Source organism: Myxine glutinosa, chromosome 7, assembly GCF_964187855.1.
Source record: "Myxine glutinosa chromosome 7, kmMyxGlut1.1, whole genome shotgun sequence".
Classification (NCBI taxonomy): Eukaryota; Metazoa; Chordata; class Myxini; order Myxiniformes; family Myxinidae; genus Myxine; species Myxine glutinosa.
Window position 1 is genome coordinate 8,851,467 of NC_136267.1, and position 11,927 is coordinate 8,863,393.

The 11,927-nt window shown below is 41.7% G+C and overlaps 1 protein-coding gene across 1 annotated transcript in view; it reads left to right on the top strand.

The window, feature by feature from the left end:
• Window positions 1-11,927, top strand: part of LOC137430697 (N-chimaerin-like) — a 247,066-nt gene that overhangs the window by 117,021 nt on the left and 118,118 nt on the right. The window lies entirely within an intron of this gene.

Sequence of the window (11,927 nt, forward strand, 5' to 3'; positions counted from 1 at the left end):
TGTGATCGTGTATTTGGTATACAATTTGTGTTGTTGCTTCTTGGTGTTTAGTTTGATTCCCGGTGGAAATATCTTAATCTGTGAAGTGAAACCAATTTTGTAGTCAGAATTTTGTATTTTTTCTCATTGGGTTTTCATTGTAAATCAGCAATAAATCAATTCCTTGTATCGTGTTTTTCATTGTAAATCAGCAATCAATCAATTCCTTGTATCGTGTTTTTCATTGTAAATCAGAAATCAATCAATTCTTTATATCGTGTTTTTTATTGTAAATCAGCAATCAATCAATTCCTTGTATCGTGTTTTTCATTGTAAATCAGCAATCAATCAATTCCTTATATCGTGTTTTTCATTGTAAATCAGCAATCAATCAATTCCTTATATCGTGTTTTTCATTGTAAATCAGCAATAAATCAATTACTTGTATCGTGTTTTTCATTGTAAATCAGAAACCGATCAATTCCTTGTATCGTGTTTTTCATTGTAAATCAGAAATCAATCAATTCTTTATATCATGTTTTTTATTGTAAATCAGCAATCAATCAATTCCTTGTATCGTGTTTTTCATTGTAAATCAGCAATAAATCAATTCCTTGTATCGTGTTTTTCATTGTAAATCAGAAACCGATCAATTCCTTGTATCGTGTTTTTCATTGTAAATCAGAAATCAATCAATTCCTTGTATCGTGTTTTTCATTGTAAATCAGAAATCGATCAATTCCTTGTATCGTGTTTTTCATTGTAAATCAGAAATCAATCAATTCCTTGTATCATGTTTTTCATTGTAAATCAGCGATCAATCAATTCCTTATATCGTGTTTTTCATTGTAAATCAGAAATCAATCAATTCTTTATATCGTGTTTTTCATTGTAAATCAGAAATCGATCAATTCTTTATATCGTGTTTTTTATTGTAAATCAGCAATCAATCAATTCCTTGTATCGTGTTTTTCATTGTAAGTCAGCAATCAATCAATTCCTTGTATCGTGTTTTTCATTGTAAATCAGAAATCAATCAATTCCTTATATCGTGTTTTTCATTGTAAATCAGAAATCAATCAATTCCTTGTATCGTGTTTTTCATTGTAAATCAGCAATCAACCAATTCCTTGTATCGTGTTTTTCATTGTAAATCAGAAATCAATCAATTCTTTGTATCGTGTTTTTCATTGTAAATCAGCGATCAATCAATTCCTTATATCGTGTTTTTCATTGTAAATCAGAAATCAATCAATTCTTTATATCGTGTTTTTCATTGTAAATCAGAAATCGATCAATTCCTTATATCGTGTTTTTCATTGTAAATCAGCAATGGATCAATTCCTTATATCGTGTTTTTCATTGTAAATCAGAAATCGATCAATTCCTTGTATCGTGTTTTTCATTGTAAATCAGCAATGGATCAATTCCTTATATCGTGTTTTTCATTGTAAATCAGAAATCGATCAATTCCTTATATCGTGTTTTTCATTGTAAATCAGCAATCAATCAATTCTTTATATCGTGTATTTCATTGTAAATCAGCAATCAATCAATTCCTTGTATCGTGTTTTTCATTGTAAATCAGAAATCAATCAATTCCTTGTATCATAATTTTCATTGTAAATCAGCAATCAATCAATTCCTTATGTCGTGTTTTTCATTGTAAATCAGCAATCAATCAATTCCTTATATCGTGTTTTTCATTGCAAATCAGAAATCGATCAATTCCTTATATCGTGTTTTTACATTGTAAATCAGCAATCAATCAATTCCTTATATCGTGTTTTTCATTGTAAATCAGCAATCAATCAATTCCTTATATCGTGTTTTTCATTGTAAATCAGAAATCGATCAATTCCTTATATCGTGTTTTTCATTGTAAATCAGCAATGGATCAATTCTTTATATCGTGTTTTTCATTGTAAATCAGCAATCAACCAATTCCTTGTATCGTGTTTTTCATTGTAAATCAGCAATCAATCAATTCCTTGTATCGTGTTTTTCATTGTATATCAGCAATCAATCAATTCTTTATATCGTGTTTTTCATTGTAAATCAGAAATCAATCAATTCCTTATATTGGTTCACGAGTTATCAAGTGACCACTATATTCGTCATGTGTGTGCGTCTGTCTGTGTGTGTGTCTATGTGTGTGTCTGTCTGTCCGCAGCATAACTACCCGATGATATCATCAGATCTTGATGAAACTTGGGTGGGAGGTTGATATCATGATCTAGTTGTGTCCTGCCTAGAGTGGGTGTATTGCACCCATTGTGGGCGGAGCCACGCCCGAAAAAGATGTCTTTTTAGGGGGTAATCTATTTCAAGCTACATCTTCTCCGAGGGGTTTGGTGGAATCTGACAGGGGTTTCGATATTTGGTGAAGCCAATGTCATGTGTCTAGCCCCACGGAGGACGATTTTTCATTTTTCATTTTTTGGTTTCATTTCATTTTTAATTGAATTTTCGGTATTGTGGAGCTAACTAACCTCATAACTGATTATACATTACTTTCTATCTCATTTCACAGTCAGTATCCTTCGTTTTGACATTTCCGGGCCTGGCCTGTCCGGGCCTGTTTCGATTATAGTCCGTCTTTGTCATTGAATACCGCTCGCTCGTGAATCGTCGTCGTCTCCTGACTTGTCATGTTTTTCATTTGAAGGCAAAAACTCAAAATCATAAATGGTATCAAATTGATGATTTCGGAATTTTTGGGGCATTTTCTCCATTTTAAAACAATTTTCTTGCGTACCCGATATTGGATGTGCAAGTTGTCGGGGATGTGTTGTTTCTCTGTGTTGTTGCTCGTATTTATCTTTGGACACAATTACTTATTTTGTTTCCTTTCTTGGCAGTACGTATATGGAATGGTGTGCAGAGGTTGTTTGACATCATAACATTTTGATTTGATACTTTTATTTTGGAAACGGTTTTCAATATTTAAATGTTTGTGCTTTTATTCGCAGGTCTACAAAAGTTTTGCTTTGTTGTTGTTGTTGTTGCTGTTGGGGTTCTTGTTCGGTGTCATTTTGAAATGCACACCCATTGGTTGGACAGCTGGCAGACCACACCACATCTGGCACTTGAATCCACCCACCACAGCACCGAGAAAATTTGAGCATTTACCTCATGAGTCACGGTTCAACGAAGCACGCGTTTAATGACAGAAATCTTGGTTGACCTCCCATCCTTTTCTTTTTTTCTTTTTTTTCTTGTAGAGTAAAAGATGGGAGGGGAAGAGACAGAGAGAGCGAGAGAGAGAGATAGAGATAGAGAGAGAGAGAGAGAGAGAGAGAGAGAGAGAGAGAGAGAGAGAGAGAGAGAGAGAGAGAGAGAGAGAGAGAGAGAGAAAGAGAAAGAGAAAGAGAAAGAGAAAGAGAAAGAGAAAGAGAAAGAGAAAGAGAAAGAGAAAGAGAAAGAGAAAGGCAGACTTAAAAGTTTTATGTCATGTTCAAAAGGCACACTGGCAGATGGCTGAGTGATGACTCGTGACACACGACGACAAGGACACAAGCCACTCTTTGTCGCACCCCCAGATATTCCATCTCGCACCCCCTGTGGGTGTGGGAACCCCTAACCTAGACAAAATGATATGGCTGCCATCTTGGTTTTCTGGGCAGCCTAATACATTAGGCTTGTAAGCCTATGCTGATTATACACTGCCCGGGTTTGTTGCATCAGATTTCCATTGGCTTTGTTTGGGTGGAGTGTTATTGACGATGAGCAACCTTGAAAAATCTCATCATATGTCGAATAATAGCAAGGTTTAATCAATCCCGTCAGAACGCACAGTACGTCGTGGCGTCGGCAGGGCGTAGGAAGTTAATAGCGTATTAAATGCGCATTTCCCAATTGGTCCGTCACCGGATTTTGTCGCAGGTTGTGACCACAGTCCGGTCATTCTTGTTTATTTCTAATATTGTTACATTGGTTGTTAATCAAGTAAAAGTTGGTCACTACCTTTCTTTACAATTAACTGGAGAAATAGAACGTTTATGAGATCGAATGTAAGTTAGTTGGACGCCCGTTTTCGAGTCGGACGACACATATCTGAGTCAGATGACCTGTATCCAAGTCGGTCACTTACAGACACGTGAAAAAGTAGGTACACCCCATGTAAAGTTTTGACTTTTTCAACATATTTCAACATATTTCAACATACAGCTATTTGATCTTTATTTCAACAATATTGATAGATAAAGGTGATATAATATAACAAATATCATGAAACATTTACATTTTGTAGTCTATTGTATAATTTAAATAAACATAAATGCAAATTTCGCATGTGGAAAAAGTAATTACACCCTTGGCTCTAATATGTGGTATTGCCCCCTTGGCAGAAACAACCTCAAGTAGGCATTTCTTATAACTGTCTACCAGTCTCTGACATCGACTGGGAGAATTTTTTGCCCACTCCTCCATGCAGAATTCTTTCAGCTGTACGATGTTTGAGGGGTTTCTTGCATGTACAGCTTGTTTCAAATCCCCCCACAACATCTCGATGGGATTTAGATCCGGGCTTTGACTTGGCCATTCCAGAACCCTCCATTTCTTTCTTTTCAGCCATTCCTTAGTGGATTTACTGGTATGTTTAGGGTCATTGTCATGTTGCAAGGTCCACCTTCGGTTGAGCTTCAACTTCCGACAGATGGCCTCACATTATCCTCAAGCACCCTCTGGTACAATGAAGAATTCATGGTGGATTATATGATGGTGAGCTGCCCAGGCCCTGATGCAGCAAAGCTGCCCCAAACCATAATATTTCCACCACCATGCTTTACAGTTGGTATCAGGTTCTTGTGGTCAAATGCTGTCGTTGGTTTTCGCCAAACATGTCTTCTGGTACTGTGGCCAAATAGCTCTACCTTTGACTCATCTGTCCAGAGCACATTGTTCCAGAAGTGCTGGGCTTTGCCTATGTGTTCATTGGCAAACTTTAGTCTTGCCCTGATGTTCTTTCTGGACAGCAAAGGTTTCCTCCTGGCACACCTCCCATGTAGATCAAATTTGTGCAGCCTCTTTCTAATTGTAGACTTGTGCACTTTGACATCAACAGTGGCAAGAGCTACCTCTAGGTCCGGTGATGACATGCTGGGGTTCTTAGAGACTTCTTTCAGCATCTTGCAGTCTGCTATCGGGCTGAACTTGCTGGGGCGGCCTGGCCTGAACAAGTTGGCAGTTGTTTGGAATCTACTCCACTTGTGGATGATCTTCCGGACAGTCGAATGATTGATTTCAAATTGTTTGGAGATCTTTTTAAATCCCTTCCCAGACTCGTAGGCATCTATAACCTTCTTTCTGAAGGCCTCAGAGAGCTCTTTTGATCGAGGCATGGTGATGCCGCACACTTCAACAACAAAGAGAAAACCAAACTAAATGTCTGAGATTTAAATAAGACAGGTTCCTCCAAGATCCTCTCTAATAATGTTCTAATTATTTGCACCTGAGCTGGTGCACCTGATTCTAATTTTAGGTATTTGAAGTAGTGATAAATGTAGGGGTGTACTTACTTTTTCCACATGCGAAATTTGCATTTGTGTTTATTTAAATTATACAATGGACTACAAAATGTAAATGTTTCATGATATTTGTTATATTATATCACCTTTATCTATCAATATTGTTGAAATGAAGATCAAATAGCTGTATGTTGAAATATGTTGAAAAAGTCAAAACATTACATGGGGTGTACTTACTTTTTCACGTGACTGTACATAACCAAAATAGACATGGTAGTTAAATAAAATGTACAATTCAACTGTTTCGGTTTCTGCTTGAAATTCTTTCCTGCTTGTTTTTTCAAATGCAGCATGTCCCACTCGTTGTGTTCCGCACAGCTTGTGCCGTGGATTTACGGTGCACGGCGGTGCTCTCATTGTCTCTCATATGGACAGTCTCAGTCTCTCATTCCTTTAATGCGAGTAACCCGCATGTTCAGCTGTGAGAAGCGGCAGATGGGAGCTGAGCGGCAGCTGTAAAAAACGATGAAAGGGATTGTTCATCATTGAGAATGTAGGCCATAGGCCATATGCTGAGAATATAGAATGGATTGTGGATATTGATTTTTGGACTTCGACACTGTTCATCCAACGGCACACTGAGGACAGGACGAGTAACACAATGCTCATGGTGGCTTTAATTGATGCTGGCAATAACGATTGGCTTGTACTTGAAGCATGATGTCGTGACTACATTGCCACTCTGAACCATCTAAGAAGGTTTGAATGCCAGTTTGGAGCTTGAGCTCACTGACTTCAGGTACCACCAGATGGGGAGGTTAATCGTGCACCAGAAACACAAGCACCGTTACCTCCAAACAGCCGCTTAGGTAAACGAGCATAGTGGGATTTCAGAGTTGGTTCAATCGATCATCACCTAGGCCTGTCCACACTAAATATTTGACTTTGTTCGGTTATATAATCAGACATCGATTGTGTATATTGACGAGGTGTATTCATTCCTATTTCTGAGCAGAACAATATGCAGCGCACTTGCACACACACACACACACACACACACACACACACACACACACACACACACACACACACACACACACACACACACATACACACACACACACATACACAACGCACACACACACACACAAACACACACCACACACACACACACACACACACACACACACACACACACACACACACACACACACACACACACACACACACACAACACACACACACACACACGCACTCAACACACACGCAACACACACACAACACAACAAACACACACAACACACCACACACAAACACAACACACACACATTCACGTGGAATCAGACAATCGTCCTTGGTAGACCGTCATTAAGGGTAAACCACGAGATTATCGGGGCCAAGTACTCCTGTGAAAACTCCATAAACTGAAATGTCCACTTACATCACATAGACAAAGCACTACACAATCAATTACAACACCAACAAAAGCGGCAGAATAAATTGAATGCAGGGAGCCCTGTGATTGGTGAGGACTTGGAACAATCTATGACACAGAACTATCCCCAACAGAACTTAGCGTGGGGTCACCACCACACTACTCTTAACACCCTGTGTCTATTGGCCTGAGGAAGCCTGTGAATCAGGTGAAACGTCACCTGAGACCAGGTCTGCTCTTGCTTATTTGGTTAAAGTTGTGGACTAGGTCTAGTGTTTTTTACTTCCTGTTTGGAATGCCTTAATTTCTTAAAATATATATGTGTGTGTGTGTGTGTGTGTGTGTGTGTGTGTGTGTGTGTGTGTGTGTGTGTGTGTGTGTGTGTGTGTGTGTATATTGTTACGTGTGTGGGGGTGCGTAATGAAATACCTTAATCCAGATAGAATTGTATAGATTAGCGTGCTCCGTATGCCGTGAAGCCACCTCAATCTAAACTAAGTTAGTGCCGAATGTCCGTGTAAGCGTTTATGTGTCTCCATGCAAGGGGTGGAGCTATGCTAACAAGCGTTACGCCTAGGTCCCCCGTCGGGGAAGTGATGTGAGTTGACAAAGTGGAAGACGCAGAAAACATGCTATGATATGATATTTCGCTCACAAGGTTCAGACATACATGGAGGCGGCCATCTTGTATTTTGACGTGGCAACCCAATTTTTCGCTTAATTTGCTCTTGATGTATTTATAGCTCTTGCATGAGCATTTCCTTTAAAATTGGTTGTGGTTTTGTTTGTGTCTTCCCATTTGGTTTGTAAAATATATATATTTGTATATTTGCTGGTTTCTTTTAAATACCCTTTGCTCTTTTTGTGGTGTCTTCATGATCCTTATGCAATTTCTTTAAACTGGTTGCTTTGTTTTTTTTACAACTGCTTTGTGAAATGTGTTCTTTTTTTACAACTGCTTGTGAAATGGCTTTACATTGTTTATAATAAAAGGACACAAAAGTCGAGTCTCTCTCTCTCTCTCTCTCTCTCTTTCTTTCTCTCTCTCTCTCTCTCTCTCTCTCTCTCTCTCTCTCTCTCTCTCTCTCTCTCTCTCTCTTTCTCTCTCTCTCTCTCTCTCTCTCTCTTTCTCTCTTTCTCTCTTTCCCTCTTTCTCTCTTTCTCTCTTTCTCTCTTTCTCTCTTTCTCTCTCTCTCTTTCTCTCTTTCTCTCTCTCTCTCTTTCTCTCTCTCTCTCTCTCCCCCTGCTGGTCGTTGGTGAGTCGTGCGTGGGTGTGGCAATCATGGCTGCTGTGTGTGAGGAGCTGTGAGTACTGTGTTGTGTTGTTGCCTTTCCCATCCCCCCTTTTCACTCCCTCTGTGTCCTTGTACGTGTTTGTGAAGTTTTCCCCGTGTTTTCCTTCTTTGTTGAGACAAGAGAGAGAAAGAGAGCGCGCACGGTGAGTTTGGTGCGAGTCCTAAAGAACCTTGTGTTCTTCGGGCCTGTGCTCTGCTTGCCGTGTTCTTCATAATATCGTCGTTTATCGGCTCCCTTATTCTATTTCTTTTCATTTTACCTTCGCCTGCAGGCTTTGCTTGCGATAGGTTCTATTTTGTTTTGTTTTTTCAAATATTTCCTTAGTTTTGGTTCATTTATCGCTATGGCAAGCGGTCGTTTGCAGAATAGTATTTATGAGTCGCTGACTCGAAAGAATGGAGTCATCGTGAGTCCGCCCGACGGAGTTCGGGTCGAGGACATTGTGTTGGGCTTGGGAGAGCTCGTTGGGATCGAGAACGTTTTAGCGGCTTCGAAGATGAACCAACGAGTTGTGGTTTTTCTTTCAGAGGAGCGCTACGTAGCCCAGGCGGTCGAAACGGGTTTGTCGGTACCGCCGGACATTTTTGTTAATGTGAGTCCGATGGACACGCCGGCGGTGAAAGTGATTTTGTCGAATATTCCGCCGTGCATGAAAAGCGGAGATATTGTGTCCGTTTTAAAACAGTTTTGGGACCGTGGTGTCACGAGTCTCCATGATTCCTCTTCGTTTGCGATTCGATTCAACGGTTCGTCACATAATGTCGTTCCGACGGCATTGCTACATCGTGCTAAAGAACAACGCCCAGTCGCTCAATGCGTCGGCAACGCTGGTTGCTGATAAGCGAAACTACACGATGTACATCGCAACGGAGACGATGACGTGTTTCACCTGCGGGGAGCACGGACATTTGAAAGGTGCTTGTCCGACGTCCATGTCCGGTGGCACATCGACACGGACGGAGCCAAACGCTGCCTCAAGTGGCACATCGACACGGACCGAGCCAAATGTTGCCTCATGTGGCACATCCAGGACGCTGGATCAGCCTTCACTTTTGAGGCTTGAAACTGAGGAACCCCCGACGGAAGACGGGGTTTTCATCACTGTGACCTCCGAGAAGAGGCAAAAACGTGGCGGGGTTGGTGAGGACGTGCAATCAAGCCGTCCGAAAAAGATGGCGTCGGCAAAGGAGCTTAACGTTCCTGTTTCAGAAACGGATTCGTCCACAGCTGGTTTTGCTTTGCAAAACAGATTCAGTGTTTTAGGCGAAGAAGAAGAAGAAGAAGAAGATGTTTCCGCACCTGATTGTTGCGAGCCGCGCACAACGGCCCCAGAACCGATCGTAAACACCTCCATGACTACTGGCAAGGTGACCTCTAATGAGGTGCCTGATGCACCCCCACTCCCAGTTGAGTGTGAAATGTCGGAAACCATGGAGGCGGAAAATGTAACGACCTCTTCTCCTCCGGTAGAGTGCGAAGCCTCCGTTGCAGAAACCTCAGTTTCTCACGTGGATTTTAAAACCCCCATTACGGAAACACCGGTCCTGCCTCTGGTAAAGGGCGAATTTTCCGCTGTGGAAACACTCACATCAGAGTGTGTTAATGTTAATAGAAACTACTCTGATGATGACTCAGTCGGTGCCTCGTCGCTTGCCTCCGGTGCTAGTATTGAAGCCTGGAATGATCCAGGTTTGGCTCAAGGTTCCGAGGGAGGCGCTGAAGTGTCACCCACCAAGATCTTAAAGTTTCTTCAAGACACGTTTCGAAAGAAACAAATCAAAATCAATAATTTTTTCCCAGATTTGTCTGCTTTCATAACTTCCTCCAAACATCTCCTCCTCAAGGCAGAACAGCTTGGTGTGACAGAGTCACAAGTGTTTCGCCTTAGGAAATGTGTGCTCAAAGCCAGGAAGGAGTTGCAGGCACAGTCTGACTTCTTCCCCACTTAATTATTCATCTTTAAATTTACAAGATGACCTTTTCTATTGTAACCTTAAATATTAATGGGGGGTGCTCCCCCATACGTAAGGCCCAGGTAAAGTCGCTTGTCCAGCATAAACGCTTTGATATTGTTCTTTTGCAAGAGACGAGGTGTAGCCCTTCTTGCGTTAGTGAATGGAACAGAATGATGAAAGGACAGTGGTTCTTTAGCAGCTTGGCCTGCTATCGTGCTGGAGTTGCTGTCTTTTTGCATCATTCTTTCTGTGCACAGGGTGTCGCTTTTAAAGAAATTATTAAAGGGCATTTAGTGTCAGTGAATTTCTTTTTTAATGGTTATAAGCACACGATCCTAAATGTATATTCACCGAGTAATAGCACAAAAAAAACAAAAAAACACCTTTAGAGGCCATTTTTCCCCGCAAGCGGGGGTTGGCCTTTTTCGGGAACTGTGGTTGTTGTTGTTTTTCGGTCCCCTTTTTGAAGCAATGTTTTACGGCCGGATGCCCTTCCTGACGCCAACCCTTTTTGCCGCCTTTAACGACAAGCAGGGAATTACCAGTGAACTGGTACTCAATTTGCCGACCTCGGAAGGATGACAGGCTGAGTCAACCCCCCTGGCGTTAATTCAGCAATTGACCGGGATTCGAACCCAGGATCCTAGGATCCTTAGCCGGCACCCTAGCCACTAGCCCAACACTAGCCCAACACCGAGTAATAGCACAGAAAGATTTAATTTTTTTACACAGTTGGATTTTACTCTCACGCACCTTGACTTTGATGGTATTGTTTGTCTGAGTGGGGATTTCAACTGCACAATGGACCCCACTCTTGATCGCAATGGAGCAGAGCCCCATCCAGCAAGCATGGTGCCTCTAAGGGGAGCATTGTCCAAGTTTTCCTTTGTGGATGTGTGGAGGCTCCAGAATCCATCCGCACGTCAATATACATGGTGCCGCTGTGCAAATGGCCGGCTGTCTCTTGCGAGGCTGGACAGAATATATGTCAACAGTGACTCCTTAAATGTTGTGGGCCACGCTGTTGTAGCCCCGAGCGGTTTTTCGGACCACCATATGGCCATTCTTCATGTCCTTTCTCCGCCCGGAATCGCGGTGCTGCTTACTGGACTTTCAACGTCAGCCTCTTGCAAAATGAAGTGTTTCTTGATGCTTTCCGGGCCTTTTGGGAAGTTATAAAGTTGCGAAAGCCTTCCTTCTCTTGCCTTGGGCAATGGTGGGATAACGCAAAGGCCCAGATTAGGTCATTTTGCCAACAATATAACTCCTTTTGTACGAAGAATGAAACAGCGATGCAAACTCTCATCGCCAAAGAGATCTTGTGTCTGCAATCGAACCTTCCGGCCCAGAGCGCTGAAAGGACTTGTTCTTTAATTGTGAAGAAGAAAGCCCTCCTTGCTAAGCTCTGCGCAAAGCAGGCTCGAGGGGCTCTAATACGATTACGAATGGGGAACCTGCGTTTCATTGATACCTCTTCGAAATTCTTCTTCGGTTTGGAACTGAGAGCGAAGAGAAACCAGCAAATAACTTCACTGTGCACGCAAGGAGGTCGAACGACTCAGGACCAAAACGAGATCAGAAATTTGGCCAAAGAATATTTTTCAGATTTGTATTGTGCTAGGAACACAAAGAAGAATGTGATTCTTTCAATGACTGCTTCTCTGCCAACCCTGTCTGAGTCTGCACGGCAGCAACTGGACGAAGAAGTTACCCTAGGGGAACTCTTTGCCGCTTTGCAAACTTTGCCCACCGGCAAGGCTTCGGGGCTGGATGGAATCCCTGCGGAGCTCTATA